The following is a 23,840-nucleotide window of genomic DNA, read 5'->3' as shown; positions in this document are numbered from 1 at the left end:
ATTCCATTCTGTAGGATTAAGGCCTAGAAGACTACGAGGAATGTCAGAAGACCGATCTGCGTAAATCCCAACACACATAAGAAGCTTTGAACATTTCAAAAGAAAGCAAGCAAGGCTTGGTTCAACTTGATCTTCAAAGAGAATTTATGTTAACTGCCCTCAGTGAATCCAAAGCCAAGGTTTACACCCAGAAGTCCTTTCCCTGTTGTTATTACCCTATGGTGCGTCAATTCTGCTTCGGAGCAGACACAATAATACGAGCCGCGTAAAATGAAGATGGAGAGATGGCCAGGTAGCAAAGCGGAATCTCTTTCTGAAGAGAAATGCTCTACAGTGCTTCTCATTGCAATTTACAGAGCACATCTCTAAACACTGGCCGTTTACAGAAAGCTCAGGCTCGGCTCATGTATTCTATTAGATGGCATCTGAATTTTGTACGGCCTGCGGGGGTTTTTTTGTTCTTTTAATGAACGCTGAAACAATAGAGAATTTAAAAAGCAAGCCATCTTGCAGACTATAGCTTCAGGTTTGAGTAATCACTGCTCTCCTTGTTTTACTGTATTTTGATGAGAGCCAACATCCTAATTACAGCCCAGCATCTCCAGTTCGGCAGGCGGTGCCAATCACACCCCATTATCTATTGATGTGGAGCAAGTGCCCGTTAGGGGCTGCTGCAATCACCACCCTCATTTTCCGCTCTGGCTCCATCCACGTCAGCGCTCTCGTCTCCAGAGGTAAGAGCAGCTGTACTCTCTGTACTCATTAACCCAGCCGCCCTTGACATTTGTTCCCTTTTTTTTTTAAACCTAATGTCGCAAATTCTCTACTAAAAGAGAGACTTTCAGCCTGTGATTTTTTTTTTTTTTTGCATTGATTATTTCAGCTGTTTTCCAGGATCTGCACTTGCATCTAAAATAGTACTCTTACATTTCACACATTGAGCTTCAGAATTCCAAACAGAAGACCTGTGCCTTACTGTGATTTGATGCGCTAGAATGGCCGATGGTGCGGGGGGGGGTGGGGGTGGGGGTTTGGGGAGGGAGACCGAGTTGAATGTAGGTCCGGAACTTCACTCATGGATCTGAATTTGGCTTTAAAAGCATTAGAAATTTGTTTCTTCCTGATATTACCAATTGCCTGCAGACCTGAGACGATCAGTTATGTAGGATATTTTTTTTTTACACGTAGTGATTCTCATTCCAGAGAAGCTTAGTTTTGATGGGCTCCTTCTCTGCTCTGACTCTCCGTTAGCTCTCCACGTGTCCATTCTTGGCAGGATAGCTTAGAGTAATTACACTGTACCTTCATCTTTCCCCACGTGCAGTAGGGTTCCAGTGTCTTCTGAAAGGGAAGAGATGGGGAAAAGACAATTGCATTTTTATATTCTCCTATAGCAAAGGCCCAACCTCTCCTACCTCTGTCCCCAAAATACCCTCCCACAGTCCATTCTTTATCCTCCACAATCTTTTTTTCCATAAGGCACAATAATATTGTACTTTATTGATTCTAAAATAAATAATTTTAGAATATTTATTTTAAATATTCTAAACAGGGGCACCCCCCATTATTATTAAATATAAAAGACGGGGGCACCCCCCCCATTATTATTTTTAAGTGCTTTCCCAACCCCCTCATTTTGATCCTCCACAGGAACCCTATGAATAGGTATGGACCATTCTTAGCCCCATTTTACAGACACTGAAACTCAGAAAGATGAAGTGACTCAGTAAGTGACAAAGCCGGGCTTTGAACATAGGTCTTTGATCGAGAACCTGTTCTTCACTATGTTCTAACACACCTCTCCTCCAGCCAAGCCTGTCCTTGGAAGACGACCATTTTATTTGATCTTCAGTGTTCTTCCTTCCAAAGAGTTTCACAAAGATCAGGTTATCTCTAATTGTAGATTATTAATCGTGTAAAGTAAAATCGCTTATTTATTTTATTCAATGAACACGAATACACTTTTTTCTGGATGTTATGAGAATGCAGAAATTCCTAGAACACAGTCCCTACCTTCAAGGGCTCTCAGTCCAGTGTGAGAAGCAGACATCCCAGACAATAATATCAGCAATGGGGAAAGTTCTAGAGCAGGGGTAAGTACCAGGTACCTCAGAGGTAAGGCTGAACTTGAGCCGGACTCTCTGGCTGCTGAAAGGCTTTTTTCAGAAAATGACCCTAAGGTTGAGTTTTGAATCATGAGAATTTACTTCAGGCTTCATGTACAGTGTAAGATGATGAATGAATGCGTGGATGAATGAATGAATGAATGAATTCATAAATCGGTGAAAAAAGGCATCAACTATGGCTTGAAAGAGATTGAGCCCACAACTTGGGGACATGGAGGTGTCAGGAAAAATCATTGAGAGACAAATCCTTGGGGGAGCCTGAGAGGGGAATGGAAAGAGGTGAAGAGATGCCAGAGGCCATGGAAACCAAGCAAAGGGACTTCAGGAGGACATGGTCAGCAGTGTCCAAAGGTGCAAAGAAGAAAAAAGAAAGCCTGAAAAGAGTTGGTCGACTTTGTTTCCTTGGAAGTCTCGGTGCCCTCAGAGAAGAGCAAACAGGATGTTACCGGGTTCCCTCTGCCTCATTTTCGCTTATGGACCTAAGGCCTAGAAGGATCTGGTGGGCTCCTTGTGTGGCCTCAGCTCCCACGTGGACAGCAGATGCTGGACCTCTCCCAGCACGTGGGGAGAGGTTGTGAGCGCAGTTTTGCAGCTCACCGCCCTGCCCCAGCCTGCGGAAAATCCAAATTGGAAAAGTGCAGGCGAGGGCGGTGGGGGTGCCGGCACGTTGCCCCCAGCCCTGACCTCACTGAGCGCCATGTGAGGGCCTTCCTGGACTACTGTGCACGGGGCCCGCCAGAGAGGCCAAGTTTGGGCAAACATTCACAGATTTTCCTCAGGCCCCCGGTTTCAGCTGTAACTACGAATATATCAGCTCTTGTGACTGCAAGTGACTTTTTTTTTAAGTTTATTTATTTTGAGAGAGAGAGAGAGAGCATACACGCATGGGCAGGGGAGGGGCAGAGAGAAAGGAAGAGTGAATCATAAGCAGGCTCTGCACTGTCATTGCAGAGCCTGATGCAGGGCTCCATCCCACGAAGGTCTGTGAGATCATGACCTGAGCCGAAATCAAGAGTCGGCCACCTAATTGCCTGGGCCAACCAGCCGCCCCTGCAAGCGACTTTTTATGACCTACGACTAACTGTACAAGCTATCGGACCTGCCTGACATCCCCCTCAGGGGCAGGAAAGAAGGAACCCACAGAGTGGGTTTGAAGGGACTACGAAACAAAGTGAGGTCACTTTAGGATTCCACTCTATCAAACCCATGTAATGAAAAGGTGACGAGCAAAATCGAGAGAGAAAAGAAAAGGTTACACGGAGCGTGGTTGTTGTGGCCGGGCTGTCACTAAGCAGCCGTTTAGGGCGTGGGTTGCAAGCACTGTGCCAATCGCGGTACCTGCAGAGGGGACAACACGGCAGGATTCCCGCCCTCCCCGGCTTCCAGTGTCAACACAAGGAGCCATGCACGAAAATACAATGAGAAATCATAAGCTGTAGAAAGGGAGAAATCCCTGGCTTGTAAAGAGAGGACACCGGCAGGAGGAGGAAAGGCCTCTCTGAGAAAACTACCCCCGAGCTAAGAAGCTCCAGATGAATAACTCGGGCAGAGAGTGAGGGAGGCCCAACCAGGACACTCGGGCCATTGGGTGGGGGTGGCAGGAAGGGCGGGGCCTCGGGACATCGGTTCCGTCCTTGGTGCCAAGGCTTCTCCCAAATCTTCCCATGGAGAATCACGGCCTGAAGGTGCGAATACTGTGCCGGGTCTAGCGATTGACTGTATTTATCTTTTACCCTGCTTGGGTTTTCTCAACAAGTCTTTCTCCTGTGAAGATACTGGTGACCGAGCAAAATTTCTTGGGACACTCTCAGCAGTATTTGTGAATCTGATGGGGTCACGTGCCCCAGTGCGTATGCTTAGAATTATCATGCTGTTCCTCCTCACCATGTTATTGAGTACTATTGAGGCAGATCTTGTGGGTTAGTCAAAGAGGTAAGACGCTGCACTAAATAGCTCTATGGACGTGTCCAGAGGAGCCTGCGTCCCAGCTGGGAGACCAAGAGAAATGGGAGCTGGTTTTCAGGCCGAGGGAGCATTGTTGATTTCACATTTGCAAGTTCTGGTTTAAGTCAGAGCAAAAGGCTACAGGGAATCAACTAAAAGGGGGCTGCTCTCTGGCTCCTTAACAATTAGCTTAAAGGCTCCTACTCTGAAAATAATTCACAGCCCCCTCATCTTTCAAGCCAGTGCTGCTTCGACTACAACCCAGGGACCAGTTCCTGTTCCATTCTGCAAATTGTTTGTAACCCGTCTGCAGTGAGATAAGTACGGAAACAAACTAAGCATTTAGAACTTTTTTGGCAATATGGCAGAATGGTTTTATGTCTGCCGAATCTGGAAAGAAAGAAAGAAAGAAAGAAAGAAAGAAAGAAAGAAAGAAAAAAGAAAGAAAGGAGAAAGAAAGGAAGGAAGGAAGAAAGAAAGAAGAAAGAAAGAAAGAAAGAAGAAAGAAAGAAAGAAAGAAAGAAAGAAAGAAAGAAGAAAGAAGAAAGAAAGAAAGGAGAAAGAAAGAAAGGAAGGAAGGAAGGAAGGAAGGAAGGAAGGAAGGAAGAAAGAAAGAAGAAAGAAAGGAAGGAAGGAAGGAAGGAAGAAAGAAAGAAGAAAGAAAGAAAGAAAGAAAGAAAGAAAGAAAGAAAGAAGAAAGAAAGGAAGGAAGAAAGAAGGAAAGAAAGGAAGGAAGAAATTGAGCTTATGTTTTGTATGTCTTTGGAGGATTTTTTTTCTATTTATGTTATTTATTATTATTTGTAAAAATATTGATGTATAATGGATTTAAGGCAGAACTGGTCCTTCCACACAGGTGTTCTGAGATGCGTTGTTCAGAGCCACTAAGTGGGCCTCAAAGGCAGTCCACTCAAAAGAACAGGTAGTTATAAACACGACAGTTCCCAATGGATCTAGAAACACTGAGGTCAAGTCAGGAGCCACGCTTTAGGCTTTCTCATTCAAAACAGAGTTCTCGGCCAGATCATCGGCAGCTTTCCAGATTTTTGCCAGCAGGATGCACAGATCAGGAGTCTACATTCTCCTTGAAAAAAATCAGATTTATCCAGAGCGATGCTTAATTCCACATGAAATCCACAAAAATGTGAGCCGGCCAACTAGAGGCACAGAGAAACTGTTGCCAGTGGCGTCTTCAAAGCTAAGTGTCACATCTGTTTCTTCTGACTTTAAAGAAGATGGAAGAGCGCTGAGCTGATATAGTTACAAAGCCTGTGGCAAAAATCCCCAAATGGCCACAACTGTGTTATCAGTTAAGTAAAATCAGGTATGATGGGTATGAAACCAGCCCTTGAAGGTCACCACATTTAGCTGTTTGGTTGTTCCTGCAGTGGCTGAGAGAGGTGAGGTCTGCAGTCGGACTGTTTTGGCCAAGGAGGTGCCACGACATCCCCAGTGGAATGCTTCGTTGCAACATGGGTCTCAGGACACGCTCATTGAGCCAGCCCTTCATCACTCAGAGACAATTGAAACTAATGTGTCCTTAGCAAACATCGCAGGTTCCCATTATTTGTGTTCTTAGCTGTTCTCAAATGTCTTTAGTTGGTGTCTTTCGTTAGACTAAATCAGTTGGCAGAAAAAATATCTTCCCATATCGTTTGTAATTTTCCCACATGTCTATTACATTCTGTGCCCAGTAGGTTCTGAGTAAATGTTGACTAACCCATTAATAAAATGATGTAAATCAAACAGCAGGTTCCTTTTTTTTCACCTTCAGGGCATTTATTTATTTTTATTTTTTATTTTTTTTGCTGGTGTACTGTTTTATTCAAGGCTCCGTGAATTTGATTTAAATTTTTGGAAATAGGCAAACATTGAAAAAATAATACAAACTTAGTTCATTTGGATCCTGTGCTCTCAGGTATCATGCCCAACCATAGAATTTGGCAAATACATATCAATACGTGATGAGCTCGGGCAAAATCCAAGCTACTCACCCATTGAGGAAGCCTCAAATGATGAGATTTCTTGAAGGGAAATTAGGAAACAGAAATCTAAAGCACTTTTCTGTTCTTTTATGTCCCCCCCCTTTTTAATCTCTTCTTGAATTTCCCAAAAATTATGCAGAAAGGCTCCAATGGAAACTGAATGTGTTCTTCCGTGTCATAGCGAAGGCAGCCACAACATCCAGTGAGCAAGGATCTAGCTATGAGGGAGCCTAGAAGGCATGAAGATGGCAAAGCCAAGGGAGATGGAGCCCAAGAGGGTAACACCCAGTCTATGAGAGCAAACCTCAGGCCATCACTGTAGACACAACCTCCATCTGGGGAAGAATCAGCAGCACTTAGGGTATAGAAATTCTGTTCCATTCTTCCCTCGTCGTCTCTTTGTCTCTTCCTCTCCTGCATTTCCCCACCCCATCCCCATCTTTGCTTAGCCAAACCCATGTCCCTTGTCATAGAGAAAAGAGGGGAACTTGCTTGATTGGAGGTTGGGAAGTGGCTCACATTATGTTTTGAATCGAAGGTTCCATTTTCATGTGTTACCCCATTACCTCTGTGACCTCCCTGCAAGTGAAGCCAACAACTCCTTTGAGAAAGACCCCAAACCCTTCAAATACAGTAAGTCTCAGACTCCCCAAGGAAGATGGTGTCTATGCTAACTAAACCCTTTGAGAAATACAAGCTGTGTTTTAGAATCTTGTTACAGCCTGTTCCAGAAGAGACCTATTTGGTGATGCCCCTGTAATGCCATCTGGTAACAACATTGTTCATATTCTAAGTGAGCACAAGCCATAATAGAGAAGGTAAAGATGGAACGGGGAACTACAAAAAATAAGATCAAATAAACAGAGGCCCAAGTCTCCAGAATCTTGTCCTTTTTCAGGTGACCTTATAAAAGCTGTGAATTAGGCAACAGGGGGAAATAAAAGAGAAAAAAAGAAAAGGGCTTTGCCTGTTCCTTCCTATTTCCTTCGTTTGATTTTCTGAGAAATGTGGCTGCCTTCACTATGACATGGAAGAACACATTCAGTTTCCATTGGAGCCTTTCTGCATAATTTTTGGGAAATTCAAGAAGAGATTAAAAAGGGGGGACATAAAAGAACAGAAAAGTGCTTTAGATTTCTGTTTCCTAATTTTGTAGCATAATTTTGGCATATTTGCTATTGGCAGAAGCTTGTAGAATAATTCCTTCATTAGTGTGCAGAATTTGATTCAACAATTCATTTTGAAGTCAGAACTTCACTACCTGTAATGGAATTGCATAGGCTATCTCAGGATATTTCCTAGGATATCAGAAAAGGGATTATTGTTTTTTTAATCAAGAAACAGAAAGGGAAGGCAGGACACAGAGAAAGAAAACTGGAAAAAAAAATTAAAAGCCAACTCTGAAAGGGAACAAACCATTTATTTCCTGCTATAGTGAAGCCCAGTTCCTTGTGCAGTGATGTGTTTCTCATTAATAGGTATTTGTGAGGGTACAGAGGATGTCAAGGACAGATATGTGATGCTTCCCTAAGTCTGTCATAAACTTTCCCCATTCATCTCCTAGAGCAGCCCCCCACTAACCACTTGCAGCAACAGTGGAGAATGAAGGCAATCCAACAACATAGAGGTATAGGTCTAGATGGTACCTGAGGACATCTGGCTCCTTCCTTTGAAAAGGCTACAGCTCCCTGACATCTTAGAGACTTGTGCACCTACTTCATTCATAGGTTGGTATCTGAAAGCAGATCCAGAGTGGAAGAGGTTGTAACAAGACTCTAAAACACATATTGTACTTGTTTCTAAATGGCAATACTAAGTGTGCGTGTAATCACTGGGGGGAGATGAAAGCTTACTGTATTTGGAGAGGTTTTGCTCTTCTTCAAAGACCTTGTTGGGCTCCACTTGCTAGATTTGTAGTAGTTGTCACAAAAGGGATAGGGGAATGAGTAAATATAGAACTTAATTCAAAGCTTGACCCCGACCAAAGGTACAGGCAGCCAAGCTCCTACACACACACACACACACACACACACACACACACACACATGCACACTTTAGGTGCAGTAATCCCCTCAGGCAAACTAGCCTTAACATGACCTTGAAGGGCCAGGGCAGTAGGAGACAATACCCCCATCAAACCACAAGACAGAGCTAAGGAAGCCAGAACTCCCTCTGGCACTCTCTGCGTCCAGAAGTTGGTTAGTATCCAGTTTGACCCACAGAGTCCAATACTTGAGCTTTCATTCAGATTATGAAGGGGTGATCCTGGGGTGCCGGGATGGCTCAGTTGGTTGAGCGGTGGACTCTTGGTTTCGGTTCAAGTCATGGTCTCGAGGTCATGGGATTGAGCCCCGAGGTAGGCTCTGCACTGGGCATGCATGGTATCTGCTTCAGATTCTCCCTTTCCCTCTGCCCCTCCACTGCTCACGCTTGCTCGTGTTCTGTCTGTCTGCCTGTCTGTCTCTCTCTCTCAAACATAACTAACTAAATAAAAATAAACATTAAAAAAATGCCTTGCCATTCATTCATCCTTTCACTCAACTAACCCTTGAGAATTTACCATTTCCCAGGCCCCGTTCTAGGAGCTATGAATACAGCTATGAACAAAACCAAGTCCCTGCTCTCACAGAGTTTAGACATCTGTGTATCTCTTTGTAAGTCACTCTAAATCATTCCGTGGAGAAAAAAGTAGAATATGAATACACTAACACAACCAAATAAAACAAATAAAACATGTGATAGAGCCTGTGCGCATATTCTTGCTTCCTCTCTTTCTTTTTTAATTTTTCTTAATGTTTATTCATTTTATTTTTATTTTTTTAGGTTTCAACTGTATTAATTAATACTTCATTGTATGAGATTTCTGTAATATTTTTTAAAGTAAACATGGATACACTTAGTATAAAAATTATTAAAAAGTACTGTAAGAACAAGATATTGAAAGATACTTTTTCTTAAAATACAAAATAACATATAACAAAGGAATGTTTAAACAGAAAAATATGCATAATTTTTGGGGGGTAATCAAAAACAATGAATTTATGAAATAAGTAAGCACTGTATCTTTTAAGGATTAAGTACCATAACTGGTGTATGGATTAGGGAGTGTGTTTTATGATTATTATGTTTATTAATTTTAGAGAGAGAATGAGAGAGAGCATAAGCAGCGGAGAGGTAGAGAGAGAGAGGGAGACACAGAATCCGAAGCAGGCTCCAGGCTCTGAGCTGTCAGCACAGACCCTGACGTGGGTCTTGAACCCACAAACCCTGAGCTCATGACCTGAGCCAAAGTCGGACGCTTAACTGACTGAGCCACCCAGGCACCCCTTCCTCTCTTTCCTGAGTCTCATGTGCCCCTGCTCTCTGTCTTTCACACAGAACCCAGGCTTAAAAGCCAATGTGTTCCGTATAAAGGAGTTTCATTCCCAGAGTATTTGTAAATTAAAGCGACCTTTGAGGCTAAAAGTCCTCTTTCAAAAGCAAACTTTCGTGAAAATGGGCCGAGTCAGAGACACCAGAAGTGACAACAGAGAAAGGCAGCATGGAGCTTGGAGGAGTGGAAGAAACGGTTGCCACATATCTTGGATGTGACTCTTCCAACTGAGGGACAGGATTCTCATCCCTGGGCTGGATGCTCTGGGAGCTGTAGTCCTCTGAGAGAAGGAAGAAAGGAAAGTCCTGGTAAGATTCAATGAAGAGGGAATTTATTGTTTGAAAGCCATTGATGCCTCTAGTTTGTCTTTTTTTTTTTTTTGTCAAGGAACTCAGCCTTGGAGTTCACTCATGGATCAGTAAAAACTTACTGAGTGTGTACATTGTATCATGAGCTATTCTAAGCGCTAGGAATATATATCAGTGAACAAAATAGACAAAAATCCCTGCTATCCTGGGGCTTACATTCTAGGCAGAGTACAGAAAATAAAAATAGCACAGAGCTTAGAAGAGTATAGAGAAATGGCCTTGATAGTAGTCTATCAGCAAGTGGCAAGTACTATATATAATATAAAACATATTGTACATATATTATAAATATAAAAATATAAAAAGGGCCAAGGGAAAAGGAAAGCTATGTGAGGTGTGCAGTTTTAAAGGTATGATGGGTCAAGTCGAACTAGGTTAGAAATCATGTAAATAATTTGTAAATACCCCATGGCTTGGAAAGTAAGTATTACGCTTTTAAACAATTCAATGGTCCAATAAGAAATGGTGGTCCAATAAGAAATAATGGTGGAAACAAAATATTTTAAAGTGTTCAATGTGCTGGAGATTCCCAGTCCCATTTCCACCCCACCCCCATCTGCACTGCAGGGTTCTGGGGTTTTTCTGGGCAGATGTCGCCTACCAAGTGGGCCACCTTTCAGGGTCTTCAGGCCGCAGCCACCTCTAGTCTGCTTCATTTTTCAACACTGTTTTAGCCACTTTTTCCCGGATCTCACTTTGTCCAATTTTGTTTTCTGGAGGAACAGGCTTCCTCCCCACTGCAGTGTCCAGGAGAAGAATACAGTTGTAAGCCTGCATACTGTGTGTCTAGACATTTTAAAGTTGAAAATCAAACTAATTAAATAAATATGTTAAACATGTTAAATAAAATATGTTCTAAACTCCCAGTTTGACTTGTGTACTTCATGACACGCTGGCCAGGGTGCATTCAGAATTTTTTATTTTCTTGCCTTCTACACTTGGATGAAGTACGAGAGGGAAAGCCATCTGCAGGCCCTTGACCCTTAGTAGACCCACTTCTCTTCCCACCCCCATCCTTGTCCTGTACCCAGCACACCCCATTTTCTTCTCACCGCTGGCCCTGTCCTGCTCCCAACACTCCTCGCCCCAGCCACCCACACCTCTCCTATCCCTATATTTTTCCAACCCACATGTCCAACTTCTATCTAATCCCTGAAAACAGCCTCCTCCTGGCCAGACCTCGGATTTGGAGTTGCACACACCTACAACGCAGTCCACATCTGGGACAATAGACCTAATGCATAGGCTCATCTACTCCCTGCATGTGAAGGCCAGGAACATACTCTGGGTGGGCAAATATTGGCTACATGGACTCTGTACCATGAGGAGGGGTATACCCAAAAGCGGGTCAGAGTGAGGCACAGGGAAAGAAAGAGCAGAGACCTAGTGTGCGCAGTCTTGAGCCAACACCTAATATTGTTACTGGTACCATAGAGTTGTCTCGGCATTCTTTGATTATTCCCCTATCATTGAAGTAGCACCCTTTATTTAAGTTTATTTATTTATTTATGTTAGTAATCTCTACACCTAACATGGGGTTCGAACCCATGACCCTGAGGTCAAGAGTGACACACTCTTCTGGCTGAATCAACCAGGCACCCCAAAGTAGGACTCTTTAAATCACAAAACCAAATACCTACCATGCACCATACTATATTTTTGTAGTGTTTTGCCTTTGAACAAATATTGTTAATGACACATCCTTGGAGTGGTTTATTTTGACTTTAATTGATCCCAGAGCCTAATTAATTATGGAATACGCTTTGTCACCTATTACCTCTTAAAACAAGGTGCTTTTCCCTCTGTAAACAACTAAAATAAACAAGCGATTGCTAACATTAAAAAATAATTCCCAGTCCATTTCTTTTTAAATGTTTAATTCTTTATTTTGAGAGAGAGAGAGCGCTAGCAGGGGAGGGGCAGAGACAGAATCCCAAGCAGGCTCTGTGCTGTCAGCTCAACAAGGGGCTCAATCTCACGACCCAACGGTGAGATCCTGACCTTAGCTGAAATCAAGAGTCTGTCACTTAACCAACTGAACCACCCAGGCGCCCCATCCCCAGTCTATTTTCAATGTGTGTGAAGCAAGTGGTGCTTGAGGATTACTGAAAAACATACCAAAGCAAGTAGCAATTAACCAGAGGCTCATTGCATTTGAAAAAGAAAGTATATGGAATGAAAAGTCCCCCACTTACTTTCCAGTTCCATTCCCATGGGAAACCACCGTCCAGCATTTTGTATCCTTCCCAAGAGTTTTCTCTGCTTGTACAGACACATTCATACTCTATGCAGATGCCTTTTTTGATAGGAGAGGGAAGTACCAAAACCTGGATTATATTCATCTGCAATTTGCTTTTTTCCCTTAATAATAATACGGTATGGGCATCTTTTCAGGTCAGTATACATAGAGGGCAACCACATTTTTCTTATTAGATGCTTAGTATTGATGGATGTCCCCATTCATCATCACTGAAATCATTTCCATTATTGTATTTCTATAGATAATACTGCTTTGTGTGTGTTATGTGTATATTATATTCATATAGCTTTACGAATTTGTAGAGGAGTCCAAGAAATGGGATTGGTATAGTCCATAGAGTACACAACTATCTTCCCAAAGTGCTGTGATCTTTCCTATAACCATCAATAGTATGCCTTTTCTCCCTCACATCAGACAAACATCATATGCATCTTTTGAATTTTTGCCAATCCCATAAGTAAAAAACCTTATCTCTAATTTGTATTTCTGCAATTGCTTTTTATACAATTTTTTTGTTTATTTATTTTTGAGAGAGTGAGCAGGGGAAGGACAGAGAGAGAGGAGACGGAATCCCAACCAGGCTCCACGCTGTTAAGGCAAAGTCCCATTAGGGGCTCAAACTCGCCAACTGTGACCTCATGACCTGAGCCAAAACCAGGAGTCCTGTGCTTAATCGACTGAGCCACCCAGGTGCCCCGCATTTCTTCATTTCTCAAAATGTTAGTTCAGTGAATGCATGTCTATAGGTCTCTTGTCATTCTTCTTCTTCTTCTTTTTTTTTTTTATTAAACTCTGTTGTTGTTTTTTGTTTGAGACAAAGCCCGCGCATGTGCACGCAGGCGAGCGGGGGAGGGGCAGAGGGAGAGGATGAGAGAGAATCTTAAGCCTTGAGCGCGGAGTGATCAGAGAAGGGAGCAGAAGTGAAAGCACCGCGGCCTTTGCCTTTCATAAAAAGTGAGTCGAAGTCTGTTTTTATTGTCATTTTGGTAATTAGCCTTGTGAGATGGTGAATTGCTGTATAGTAACCATTAAAGCCGCGTGCACTTCAGGGGAATGGAGGGCCTCGGGCTGGAAGCATCAGTGTTGAGGAAGACGAACCTCTCCTGGCTCGGTGGTACCAGGCGTGTAGGGCGTTGGGGGGAGGACAAGAGGGAAGCCGTGACCTCAGGGGAGATCCATATTTTGGTTAGAGCAAGAAGCGGAGAACATTCAGGAAGGAGGTAGAGAGTATTGGGGTGGGGGGGGGTTGTTAATGCCCAGGAGCTGGTGTGAGGGTTTCGGGGTTCTGGGGAGGGATGGGAGACGCGGACAGAATGAGCAAAGTGTGATACGTGGGTAGCGACCCGCAGGGCGGGAGAGGAGCGGCCTGGGTGTCTGGAGGCTTGGTGGAGTGAACCGATTTACAGGCATAATGAGATTAGCCCTAATAGACTCGAAAGAGCCGAGGGTGCGGATGCCGCCAGTGGTTTTTCATTAGTAGTTAAATTAGCTCCCGTTCAGTTTTGTTAGTTTCCTTCGTGTGCTTTGGAATCTTGTTCGCGGCCTTTGTTTACTTTCTTTTGTTTTGTTGCGGGGCGTGTGTGTATTGGTGGTGGGGGAGCGGGAGGGTTTGCCTTATTTCCTCCCAAGCTCACGCCCCTCTGGCCCTTTCGTTGTGCCTTGCGGGGAGGCTCCTGAGGCCGTCTAGGTCAGCCCCAGGTGTTTTCCTGGTTGCCGACTCCCCATTCAACAGAGATGAAGGGCAAGTCCAGTGGCCCCGGGGCTTGAGAGTCGGTTCCGTCCTTGCTGCTCTGTGCTGCATCCTGCCGGTGTGAATGGGCACCTTCATTCCAGCTGCAGCCCCGTGCGGTGACCCCAGTTAGACTTCTTCACACAGCTGGGGAAGCCCGTCTCTGCCCCAGGTTCATCCAGTTAGCCTGGCTCTGGTCTCCCAGCCATGAGGGTAAAAGCTACAAGAGACACTAGGAAATGCAGTGGGGGAGTCAGCATACTCCTTCCGCTGACCCGGAAGCATTTCAGCTGCATCAAAGATTGAAAGGTAAAAAGAGAATCTAATTTTTTGAAAATAATCAGAGCTGGGGAGGGTCTTTGGAAGAAAATAGTTGTGTAAAACAAAAGATAAATGATTACAGTGAATTAAAAACTCTTGCAAATCAATTTTTATTGAGATATTTTACACATATATATATGATATATTAGTTTCAGGTGAACAAGGTAATGATTCAGTTTTTGTGTATGTTGCAAAATGATCACAGTCTAGTTAACATCCATCACCACACATAGTTACAAATGTATTTTTCCTAGTGATGAGAACTTTAAAGATCTACTCTGGTAGCAACTTTCAAATATACAATACGGTATTATTATCATAGCATGCTGTACATTATAGCCCCAGGATTTATTTAGGTTTCATAACTAAAAGTTTGTACCTCTTGACCCCCTTCACCCATTTCACCCACCCTCTCCTTCTGCCTCTAGAAACCAGCAGTCTGTTCTCTGTATCAGAGTTCGGTTGATTTTTTTTTTCTTTTTATATTACATATATAGGTGAGATCATACGGTATTTATCCTTTTCTGTCTGACTTATTTCACTTAGTGTAATGCCCTCAAGTAAGCAAATGGTAAGGTTTCCTTCTTTCTTAAGGCTGAAAAATATTTTGTTGTACATATATGCCACATTTTATTTACCCATTCATCCATCGATAGACACTTAGCTTGCTCTCATATCTTGGCTATTGTAAAGCTGCAATGAACATGTAGATGTCTTTTCAAGTTAGTTTGTTTCATTTACTTACAAATCAATTTTTAAATAACCAATAATAATCAATAGAAAAATCAACAATAGGGGCGCCTGGGTGGCGCAGTCGGTTAAGCGTTCGACTTCAGCCAGGTCACGATCTCGCGGTCCGTGAGTTCGAGCCCCACGTCAGGCTCTGGGCTGATGGCTCGGAGCCTGGAGCCTGTTTCTGATTCTGTGTCTCCCTCTCTCTCTGCCCCTCCCCCGTTCATGCTCTGTCTCTCTCTGTCCCAAAAATAAATTAAAAATGTGAAAAAAAATTTAAAAAAAAAAAAGAAAAATCAACAATAAATATAAGCAGCTCATCAAAAAAAAAAACCCCACAAATATATATTTTAAACATATAAAGAATCTAGAAATGTCACTATGGAAGAAAGGAAAATTAAAGCTACGCGGAATACTATTTTCACTAGTGTGTCACACAAGACAGGGTACCAGATACTCTATCTTTGCATGGTGCTGAACTATCACAAAAGCAGATGGGTCAAAGAAATGCTTAACGTATTTTTTTTATGTTTCACATCCCTATGCATTTAAACATGCTGTTCCTTCTGCATAGAATGTTCTCTGGCCCTTTGTCTTATAGATTTACATCTAACTCCAACTCACCCATTAAACTCAGCTCGTCTCCCTTTCTCCAGGAAGCCTTCCTTAGTTTACCATCATGACCATCCTAGTCCTATTAATCTCTCTTCTAGTCTTCTGTGTAATCTCTTTTTGTTGTTTTTTAAATTTGATCATATCCTTGTCTCATTGATTTCGGTCATTGATTTACTTGTTCCTTTTCCCATCTACTCTGTGAGAGCGCCAAGTCTAATTTGATTTTGCGTTCCCAAGGCCTAGCTCATTGGAAGTACTCAAAGATTCTTTGTTGGATGTATGAATGAAGAACTTGTTACTTCACTCGGAGATTATACATAGTTGGTTTAGCCACGCTAGGTTATGTGCTAAGCACTCTCCACTGGGAGGCAGTGTTGTGCAGTGAAAAGCTCTTAGCTTCGCAAGCAGAAAGCCAGGGTTTCCACAACAGTTCTGCCTCCTCCTACCTGCCCGTCCCTGGGCCATGCACAATCTTGAGATGCTGACAAGATGGGAAGAATGAGAAGAATATTTTTCTTACAGAATTTTTGAGAGGATTATAGATAATGTAGCTAGGTAATTTAGGTAAACTATCCAGAATACGATAGATGCATTTATCATAAGGTAGCTCTTGATTACTTGTTTATAATAATAAGCACAATTGCAGATAAAGGCCTAGATCAAAGGCGTGATCTTCATAACCATACTGCAAATGATCCTCACTCGAAAAGCTACCAGCCCAGCTCTCACCTCTGTCAGAGGGACCACGGTTGGAAGCCTAGGGTTCAAAGGTTTTCGGGGCTCCATAGGACTAGGAGTTCCACTGGGGCTTAAGCAAGTCAAGGGCTTGAGGGACTATTATTGCCAGGCCCTGGTTCAGCTGCATGTGCATTAAATAGATTTTTGTACACTGGCCTGGGAAACAAGCCACCATCTATAATTCTGTTTCTATGGGGAAAGGCTTTCTGTGTTCCAAACAACCAACTTACTAATGAACTCCTGGAACACAACCTATTTGTCGACGGGGACCGGCTGACTGGGTTTACATGGCTGAGCCAGCCGCCTGAGCGACTGCACAGTGTTGATCTAATTATAATGAATTCTCTACGGTGACTAATCGAGCTGTGGTCTCCACAATTGAAGAGGAATTTTGAAAAATTGGAGAGCATTCTACAGAGAACCACAAAGATGATGAAGGACTGAAGGAAAATCTGGCCTCTGTAGTTTTAAGAGGACTGCAGAAACCACCCATGTAATAATCCTCTCAAATGAAAAAAAAAGTGTTTGATTCTTTACCGTGTCAAGTGCATTTATTATTTGCAAATTGACAAGGAATTAATTCGTACAGAAGGGAACCAGTGTTTGTGGAGGGCCCATATCAGGCCATCAAATACTTCACGGGCCTTTTATACACATTATTTAAACATATCCTTATGACCATCCTCCCAGATAGACATCATTATGTCTATTTCACAGATAGGGAGACTGATTTTCAGTGAGATTAATTTGTCAAAAATCTGATAGCTGATCATGCATAACGTAGATTCAAATGCGGGCCAGATTAATTCCAAAGACCCTCTAACCCATTTTCTACATTGCAGCCAGAGGGAACTTTTTGAAGCATAAACTTGATAATAATGTCCTTCTCCTGCAGAAAACATTTCCATGGTCCCGCTCTGCTCCTGGGATAAAACTCCAGCCGAAGGGACCCTGAGTGTCTTGCCTCCCGTACACCACCCTTGTCTCCTGCCATCACCTGCCGTCACCTCGTTCCCTCAGCCCCACTGCTGTGTCCAGATATCTTTCCGTTTGTGACTCCTCCCTCTGCTTCAGGCTTCCCAGCCTTCACACACACAGGAAAGGCTTTCCTGCTTTTCCTCTTCTGTTGACCAACTTTGTCCTCTTCACCCTGTGGATCTCAGCTTGTACATGCCTTCCTTTGGAGGCCTTCCCTGTACCTCCACGTACAGGCTAATCAACCCTTCTCCATGATCTCCCTGCATATCACAGTATTTACCACTGCATCGTAACTGCATGTTACAGTTTAGCCTTAAATACCACCCCCACCACACACACACACACACACACACACACACACACGTACACATCTTACTCAATAATTATTTGTTAAACAAATGTCAAGCGACCATATCACAAGTTATTTTTACAAACAATAGTTAAAATATTGACATTTACAAAACATTTACCTTTAAAAAAAAAAGAAAAAAGAGGATTTGAGGTTATCCTGATCATAACATGGCTCTCCCTTGTTTTCCAGTGTGTTTTCTTGAAAGGAAGGAAAGAAAGACAGCTGCCAGTAGGATGCTGGGTGCTGGGTAAAACGTTCGCATGCCCATGGGAGTGTGTCCCCGGTGGGCATCATCCATCATCTGGGTCATGGCAGAAAAGAGATTGAGAACCTTCCATCTCCTAGCTTCAGGAAAGACCCAGTGAATCCATTACATTCGAAAGAACATTGATCTTTGTGCCATCCTCCAGAGAGAAATCTCCAACCCTATCTGGTGTCAAACAACCCTTGAGGTAAGGAAAGTCGTCCTTTTGTTTAACTTTAATAAGCCCAGTTTTTGTGTGTGCTCTTGGCAACAGAGTAAAAGCAGTCATCTCCCTCCACACAGTGGTTCTTCTGCAGTTCGTGTCCATTTCTGATGCTTCTTAAGTCATCCTGAAGCGTTTCCTCTCTAGGCTGTATAATCCCAGGTCCTCTAGCCCCTCTTTGCCGGTCGCTGAATGACTATTTGGCTTTTGCTGTGAACTCTCTCCACATTCTCTCAATCCCATTGAACTATGGAGACCAGAGCCAGCCCCAGCTCTCTGTTACAGCTCAGATCCGTGCAAAGCAGTGTAGCAATTACCTCATGATACAGACATGCTTTTCATTTGCCACAGTTCTCTGCTTGCATTTTTTTTAATCATCAGAACTGCAGGGTTGTGACAATTCCTCCCGGTCAACTGGCTATCCACTAAAGCTATACTTTCAATTTTCCAGCCAACTGCTTTTGAGTGGTTGGCACCTTGCCTTTGAATATGTTCACTTTTCAGCTCCAAGTGCACAACCCTGAATTTTTCTCTGCTGAACTCCATCCGGTCTATGTCCCATTATTCCAGTTGACCAGCATTGCCTTCTATGACTACTCTAGCCTGCAGGAATCTCTCCCTTTTGTGGTACCTCCGGGTTTGTGTTAGCTGCCTACTTCCTGTGCGTATTTCCTATTGATCAGGCATTAGTCAGTTTAGGCTAAATTATGCTGCTGTAAACAAATCACCCCCAAATCTCAGTGGCTTAACACGATACTTTTAGCTTTTCTTTTCCTTATTTGCACTACATTGTCCACTCTGATCATCACACTCATTCCATGGTCCAGGGTAGCAAAAGTTCTACCATCTTGTGACACCGCCATCTCAACGCGATGAGGTTTTCAGGGTTTGCTGGGGCAGAGGCACAAAGCATGGAGGATGGAGAAGTTTTACACGTTCCTTCCATCTAGATGTGACACATGTTGCTTATGCTAACGTTTCTTTGGTTAAAGCAAATCGCATGACTGTGACTAATTCCAAGGGGATACGTGCTCCGAAGGAGAGAACTGAAGAGAAATCTTCGTATTCATTCATTGATAAGGTCTCTCACAACCCATGAAATTCCAATTTTCCTAAACACAGTGAACTTGTCTTTTCTTTCTGTATCATCTGTACATACTTGTCAGAAGACTTCTGGATTTGGGGCTTATTTTTCTCCCACTGAGCATCTCTTACAAAAATAGAAGCATTTTTCTATTCCACGGTCTAGATTATATAGGAAGATATTAGGTCAAAGACCAGATTCCACAAAAAGCTGCCAGCAGAATAATAAGACTGGGTCCTAACATACACTTTTCTCCACTGATAAGGGTGCTGTTCAAAGTAAGATTGTTAGGAAACCAGTGGCATGAACTTGTGACAGACATGTCTCTCAATCTGCCACATCCACTGCTCAGCCAGATACGCTATTATAACTGATTGTATGTTACAAATAGAAGACGTGCAGACCGTCCCCAGTGTTTTAAAATCTAAATAAGACAAAGGCGTCTTCTGGAGAAGCTGAGCGCCCCACTTAGCCTCTAGGGAGCTCCGCGACCTTGGGAAAGTCAACCCACCCCAGTAGACTTGGGCTCCAGCAGTATCTGGGAGTAGGGTGGGACTTGACCTGCGATTTGCAGCTCTAGTTGCTTATCTGAGTGCCTTGAAGAGTGTTTTTTAAAAATGGATCCTTAAGCCTCACTTAGACCTTCTAACTCATCTAGGACAGCACCTGGAATCTATTCAGAGTCGAGTAGATAATCTCTAATGATATCTTTAAATGTGGACTACTTATCCAAAATCTATAAAGAGCTCACCAAACTCCACACCCGAAAAACAAATAACCCAGTGAAGAAATGGGCAGAAAGCATGAATAGACACTTCTCTAAAGAAGACATCCGGATGGCCAACAGGCACATGAAAAGATGCTCAACGTTGCTCCTCATCAGGGAAATACAAATCAAAACCACACTCAGATATCACCTCACGCCAGTCAGAGTGGCCAAAATGAACAAATCAGGAGACTATAGATGCTGGAGAGGATGCGGAGAAACGGGAACCCTCTTGCACTGTTGGTGGGAATGCAAACTGGTGCAGCCACTCTGGAAAACAGTGTGGAGGTTCCTCAAAAAATTAAAAATAGAACTACCCTATGACCCAGCAGTAGCACTGCTAGGAATTTACCCAAGGGATACAGGAGTACTGATGCATAGGGGCACTTGTACCCCAATGTTTATAGCAGCACTCTCAACAACAGCCAAATTATGGAAAGAGCCCAAATGTCCATCAACTGATGAATGGATAAAGAAATTGTGATTTATATACACAATGGAGTACTATGTGGCAATGAGAAAGAATGAAATATGGCCCTTTGTGGCAACGTGGATGGAACTGGAGAGTGTGATGCTAAGTGAAATAAGCCATACAGAGAAAGACAGATACCATATGTGTTCACTCTTATGTGGATCCTGAGAAACTTAACAGAAACCCATAGGGGAGGAGAAGGAAAAAAAAAAAAAAGAGGTTAGAGTGGGAGAGAGCCAAAGCATAAGAGACTCTTAAAAACTGAGAACAAACTGAGGGTTGATGGGGGGGTGGGAGGGAAGGAGGGTGGGTGATGGGTATTGAGGAGGGCACCTTTTGGGATGAGCACTGGGTGTTGTATGGAAACCAATTTGACAATAAATTTCATATATTGAAAAAAAATAGAATGAAATAAATGTGGAGTACTCCACAGTTCTAGCCTTGACCTTCTCCTCTCAGACTTCTCTCACTTCAGTTGCCATTCATTTTAATAGGACTCTATACCTTCATTTCAAACCTGAGACCACAAAACTGACTTCATCATTTCATTCAGGCCCTAAACCGCTGTGTAAATAACCCAGATTTCCCAGAGATGAACCATACAACCATCCATCCAATTAATGAAGCCGGAGAAACCTGGATTCATTTTAGATTCCTCCCTCTCCCCACCCAGTTAATCCTTCAGTCCTGAGCATCTCTCTCCTTTAAGCCCAGAGTCCCTGCCCTAGCTCAGGCCTTCATCCGCTGCCCAGGTTATTACACTGGTCTCTTTCTACATTTCCCTGACTTGGCTCTGATTATCCCTCCACCCTCAATTTATACCCCTTGATTTCAGAGTGATCATTCTTTTTTTTTTAAGTTTATTTATTTATTTTGAGAGAAAGTGTGGGGGGGGGCGGGGCTCAGTTCCAAAAACCATGAGATCACCACCTGAGCAGAAACCGATAGTTGGCCACTTCACCGACTGAGCCACCCAGATGCTCTCAAGAGTGATCATTCTAAGATGCAGTATCTGTTAAAAAGTCTTCAGTTGTTTTCCCACTGCCACTACTTTAGAATCTAAATTCCCTTGCTTGGCATTCAGGCTCCTTCAGGATGTTCTCCCGCCATTTCAAGGCCATTGACATTGTTTTCCGTGCTCACAATATACCCTGCAGGGATCTCAGCTACCAGTGGTCCCTGAACTTGGTTGCTCTCCAATGGAGACATTATTCCTACACCCGCTTTCCGAACATGACCTATCCACTGCCAGCTTGGGAAAGGCTTCACCGTCTCCTCCTGGACAACTGACAAACTACTGCTATGCTTCCAACATACTCTGCTCATACTTCCGTTATCGCATTTGATTGGGTTGTAATGGCTTCTCTGCACATCCACTCCCCACACCCCCCTCTCCCCCCCGCCCAGAATGGAAGCTACTAAGGGCCTGGGGCAATGCCTGACACAAAACCACACGTATGTGGGGCGCCTGGGTGGTTCAGTTGGTTAAGCGTCTGACTTCGGCTCAGGTCACGATCTCGCGGTCCGTGAGTTCGAGCCCCACGTCGGTCTCTGAGCTGACAGCTCAGAGCCTGGAGCCTGTAGCCTGTTTCAGGTTTCTCTGACCCTCCCCCGTTCATGCTCTGTCTCTCTCTGTCTCAAAAATAAATAAACATTAAAAAAAAAATGTGAAGATTGAATTAAAAAAAAAACCACACATATGTGATGAACGTATGAATGAACAAATGAATGAATGACCCTGTCAGCTCTAAACATCCTATAAGTCTATGTATGCTTCAGTACAGAATAGCAAGTATAATATCAAATTCCATGATGAAATTAATACCTGGGCGATGATTTACAGCAAGGTGGGAATGAACAGAGGTTCTGGGCAGATGAGGAAGAAGTAGGGAGTGAATGGCCCAGAGCAGAGAAGGGAAAACTGACAAAATCCTGGGCACACAGCGCAGAAAACCCCAACTCTGCCCACTTAGTGCTGGCGTTGTTTGAGGAGACTGTGAATTAAGTGAAGTGGCTAGAAAATTAAGATCCACTTGATTGGAAGTCAGTGAATACTATGATTTCACACTTGCAGCTGTTTTTCTCTGACCCTCTCCTGAAGCATTGACATGTGCTAAGCCTAAAAAAGCGGAAGCTGTCGTTAGAAAAACTAAAAAATGCACAACTCTAAAAGTAAAGAAGTCTGATTGGTTCTTCCCCGGAGGCAAGCTTCATCGACAGGCTCCTTAATGCTCCTGCAATGACCAGGATTCAAATATGTGACTTCTGCGGCCAAAGCCATCATCACCATAAAAAATGTCTCTCTTTTAATACATTTCTTGTTTAAACAAACCTTAGAGGACTGTTTGGTGCCAGATTCTTAGAACTGGCTGTACAATGCATTTTTTTTTCTTGAATGTTTATGCTGCCCAGCCTGTAGAATTTAACTTAACAAAGAACGTTTAGTGTAAGGTAGCAATGTGGATGAATAGTTTTTTTGTGTGCTTACTAAAAGCGGGGGCTCCAAAGAACAAATCAAAAACCCATTAGGAATAATTCTGATTTGCCCAATGATGGATAGAAATCATGCAGGGAAAGGGAGGAAATTCTAAAAGACCTTATTCTAAAGATGTAACAGAATCAAATGTAGTCAAAGAACTGTTAAACCAAAACCAGACCAGCCAACAGCTCAGCTATAGGAATGAGACACCACAACCAGCTCTCTGTCTCTCCTTCTGTGTCTCAGTCTCTCTTTCTCTGACACACACATACACACACACACACACACTTCACAAGTGGAATCCACTCAGTCAGAACTGTGTCAGAGCAGAGACCCTCTTTTGGCTTGGCACTTAAACTTTACAAGAATTACTGGAATGAAATTTGTAGGCAGCAAACAACAGCAAGCAGTGTTAATATTATCTGCCATGTAATAAGTGTTTCACTTTAAAAGGCATCAGGTATGGGGCGCCTGGGTGGCTCAGTCAGTTAAGTGTCTGACTTTGGCTCAGTTCATGATTTCACAGTCCGTGAGTTCAAGCCCCGCGTCGGGCTCTGTGCTGACAGCTCAGAGCCTGGAGCCTGCTTCGGATTCTGTGTCTCCCTCTCTCTCTGCCCCTCCCCTGCTCATGCTGTCTCTCTCTCTCTCTCTCTCTCTCTCTCTCTGAAAAATAAATAAACATTAAAAAAAGTTTTAAAGGCAGCAGGTGAGATTTTAACATCTGCTATGGGGTGGTTTTAGACAATCTCTCCTTTCGAACAGCCCCCTACTACCTCTTTTGCTCTGTACCCACCGGAGTGTATATCCATAGCAATGAAGAAGAAACCCAAATCCAGATAGCAAGATCGTGGAAATTCTTTTTGCAGATCAGCTTCAGTCTGCAGCCTCTGCTAGGGGAAGGGAAATGGATTGGGTCAGGTCAACAGGAGGGAAAATCTTGACCTAAACCTTTTTCACTGTGGTTCCTCACACACAGGGGACTTTGGATGAGGCATGGGGTCCTGTCCTGGGTGTGGCCCTGGCCTCAGAACCCATCACATAATAGAGGCAG

General features: G+C 43.3%; 1 long non-coding RNA gene across 1 annotated transcript in view; it reads left to right on the top strand.

Annotated features, from left to right (window-relative positions):
* The first annotated feature begins 15,180 nt into the window (after nt 1-15,180).
* The window catches only part of LOC123383117, a 49,478-nt gene continuing 40,818 nt past the window's right edge, over nt 15,181-23,840 (top strand). The window contains exon 1 of the long non-coding RNA XR_006592500.1: nt 15,181-17,973. This is a non-coding gene — a long non-coding RNA (uncharacterized LOC123383117). The remainder of the gene's footprint in view (nt 17,974-23,840) is intronic.

The sequence above is a fragment of the Felis catus genome, chromosome F2 (assembly GCF_018350175.1).
Source record: "Felis catus isolate Fca126 chromosome F2, F.catus_Fca126_mat1.0, whole genome shotgun sequence".
NCBI classification, from domain to species: Eukaryota; Metazoa; Chordata; class Mammalia; order Carnivora; family Felidae; genus Felis; species Felis catus.
The sequence above is the reverse complement of the archived record's forward strand: the minus strand, read 5'-3'. Positions and strand labels throughout refer to the sequence as shown.